This window comes from Lactuca virosa, chromosome 5 (genome assembly GCF_052849685.1).
Source record: "Lactuca virosa cultivar CGN04683 chromosome 5, Lactuca_virosa_CGN04683_v6, whole genome shotgun sequence".
In the NCBI taxonomy this organism is placed as follows: Eukaryota; Viridiplantae; Streptophyta; class Magnoliopsida; order Asterales; family Asteraceae; genus Lactuca; species Lactuca virosa.
The window spans coordinates 221,970,706-221,974,648 of NC_136430.1; positions in this window are offsets into that span (position 1 = coordinate 221,970,706).

Sequence of the window (3,943 nt, forward strand, 5' to 3'; positions counted from 1 at the left end):
CCCCACACTTAATTTATGCAATGTCCCCATTGCATATTATGCATGATAAAGAACAATAAAATAAAGAGGGAATTGGAACAAACTCCCCTGGGATAGTAGTCGCGAGGTTTATCGTCTTCATTGAAAGCTCCATCTTCAATTGACTTTGGACATGGGAACAACTCATCCATGCCTTGGGCGTCAAATCTCGTGTGGTACAACTCCTAATATAGACGGAAAAACTCTTGGAAACGCTCGAAAAATGATCTTCAAAAATGTAGCCAATTGTCGTGTAAAATGTCATCAAATCGTCGGCTTGAAAGATAAAATAATGGTCAACTCGTCGAGTTCCTAGGGTGGCTCGCCGAGTTGAAGCGTAATGCTGGGAGAAGTCGAGTTTTTACACTTGGACTCGTCGAGCCCATTTATGCACTCGCCGAATCCATCGCTGTATGGACAAAATTTGTTTCTGCTCCACGTCCGTTACTCAGGTGTGTGGGTAATATCAAATTGATACTTTCCCTCATTTTCTTTCAGTAAATAAACTCTCAATAACCCCTTTCATTATCGGCCTCGTAATTAGACTCAAAACTTCTCTTTTTTTTTTTCTTTCTTGCCTAGACTCGATTTTTTCTTGGTTAGCCTTGACTCCATACTCTCGCATGCATTCCTTACCCTCAAATTGAAAAGATCAAAACAAACACAAGTGATAGGAAAGGAAAACAAATAAAACATCCTACATAGTTCCTAATTACTATAAAGTTCAAACATCAACCAAACGCAAACAAAAACAAATGAAAATTGTCTCAAACCAAACCACACAAATAAAAATAAAAAGATATCTAATCTTCATCTCCTTCTTCATCTTCATCTCCCATTCCGCTTCCCCGGGCTCCACTTTGTCTTTGGCTTATCCTCTCATCCCAAATCCTAATACGAGGGTACTCGGGTCCATCCATTGGCGGTATTTGCAAATGGCTCATCATATGAGCAAGAGTCATGTGGCTATAGTTTAAACTATAACCCAAATCATCTTGGTACCGCCTTACTTCCATGTTGTACCAATCCATCGACACCTCGTCATCCACCGGAATTACCGGTGGGTCTTCATGTACGTTCTCCTCTCTTGGCCTAACGCATCGACCCGGCTCCTCAGGTGTCACAACCGCATCATCACTTGGGATTGTAAAACGACCGCCACCATAATCTGTAACTATTCTTGCCCTCAGGTAAATCATAATACTAAATGGAGGTATGGGCACCATAGTGATCATATTCCCGGCTCCTCTTTCCAACACACCATATGTCCTCGCCAAACGGGTCACAAACATCCCACCATTTATCTTTAACGTAGTCTGATTCTTCACCGTTCCCTCGCCCAAATATTTTGCCAAATAATAAGGTATGTTGCAAAATGTGTTCGGCATAATGATACACCATAAGTAAAAGATATCAAGGGTCGAGACTTTATCATCATCTTTTCGCATATTTTATGGTGCTAGCGATCAAACGATGAATCAACCGGTGAATAGGCGAACGAATGCTTCCCTCTTGAGCCGCTGAGGGAATGTAAACTCTATTCGCTATTGTGTTCCACCATGTGGAAGCAACCGTACCCTCCGGTAAATCTTTATGGCAGTTTTCAAGAAATGCTCCAAAAGCTTCAGACATGACCACAGATTGGTCATAAATTCCCATTCTCCATCCAAGCTCTGCCATACTACATTGGCGCTACTGCCCGCCAAGACAAAAAGTAAGGACACCCAGATTATAATAATCACTACCCCCTCAGAAGTTAATGGTCGAGAAAAACTCCCAGCATAATTCCTGGTACACCGGTTCCTGAATCCTAAACAATCTATTTCACCCGTCACATGTAATGGTCACCCCGTTGTGCAGAAAAGTTTTGACCAAATACGGGGTCAAATCTTCTTCCAATCCAACCTGCCCTAACCATTCCCAATTTATTTAATTTGGAACATAAATCTCTTTCTTCTTCAGTATTTCAAGTTTCTTCTTTGCCCGAACCAATGATGATTTTGAAGTTATTTGTGAAAAACTCAACCAAGGAATATCCCCTTGGCTGCTTCCAGAACTGTGGCTTCTCCTGGACATTTTCTGAAAAATAATACAAGACAAAACAACACCAAAAAAAATCACATAAACGTTAAAAAAAATAAAATCTGGACAACTACAGCATGGACTCATCGAGTCCATGAACAGACTCGGCGAGTCGGAAGAACAAGTCGATTCGCACTTCTGTTTCGTGAATATTCAACCATCAAAACTCAAAATTTGTTTCAGGGGATTGTCTAGGGTTGTATATCAAGTGTTAATTCACAAAAAATTTTAACTATCACACTCTAATTTGGCCAAAATCGAAACCCTAGAATTCAAGTAAATTTCAAAAATCGGATTTTTTCATAAATTAACAAATTAAGGCCATCAAAACACTAAAGATCGAACCTTTATCAGAAATAAAAAAAAAATGTTACCTTTTTGGAAGAAATTGGAAGAAATCAAAGGAATTAAAGATGGTTGCTTGAGAGGAACTTGGCACGTCGAGTGGGTGTCGGCTGGAGTGAATGAGGCAAATGTTTACCAATTAGGGTAAAAACCCTAATTTTACAGAATAGTCAAAATTATTTATTTTTTCGAAAATAGACCTACTCGTCGGGTAGATTCCCCGACTCGTCGAGTAGAGTTGTGATTCTTTAAAAATTTTCAGAGTTTTTCGCACGGACTCGTCGAGCAGGCAACCTGACTCGGCGAGTTAATTGATATGTTTGAAAAAAATTTCAAAAATTTTACTCTCTTTAAAATAAATCCACCATACCCCACACTCAGACCTTTCTTGTCCTCAAGCAATCATTTTAGACAAATAAGAAGATTTAGATAGACAAATCCTAAGAAAACCAATAAAAGACAAAAAAAAAACGAAAAAGAAAGGTAAAAAAAAAAGCAAACTCTAGTATTGGGTTGCCTCCCGTAAGCGCTTCTTTTTGAAGAGTGTTTATGTAACGACCCAAAAATCAAGGGTAAAAATTATATTTTTAATATAGCTAACACATTGATACCATTTATTTCAAACACCTCAAGTCATCATTACGTAAAACATTTATCAGAGTTCATCTCAAAATCAATCATTGCGGAAATCATAGGTGTGTGCACTGCGATCAATCCGAGCCCTTCATTTCCAAATCGATGAAACCTGAAACCAAAACTGTAAACCGTAAGCACAAAGCTTAGTGAGTCCCCAGAGCATACCCCACACACAATCCACATAACACATAACATATTAGCTCTAAAAGCTATCTCTACCGCATACCACATATCATATTAGCTATAAAAGCTACCTCTACCACATAACACATTAGCTATAAAAGCTATCTCTACCACATATCATGTTAGCCACAAAAGTTATCTCTACCGCATAACATATTAGCTACAAAAGATATCTCTACCACGTATCCCTGCATAAGGATGCCATGGGCTCCCCCACATGGTCTTACACCTAAGTGTCATGGGTTCCCCCCATGGTCTTTCCCTGCCGGACAGCCATGGGCTCCCCCACATGGTCTTACATCCAAGTGCCATGGGCTCCCCCCATGGTCTTTCATGCAAATATCACATAACAAATACCATAGCATAGCATAAAGCATATAATCGACTGGCATACCATATATCACTACATCAACTAGTGTACCACATAACTCTACACAATAGGTATACCACACATCTCTACAAAATGGGCCGGCCTTGGTGACTTAGACCCATTGGTATGGTGAGAAGACTCACCTCTCGACTGCTGAACTGATAAGCTGAAATCAGACATATCCCACACGCTACTCCTTCTCAACTGCCCATAATCATCAGGTAATTAGCTTAACACAATCCCATAAATACCCTCAGGTCAACCCTGGTCAAAGTCTATGTCTGTAGTCAAGGTCAACAGTCTATATTG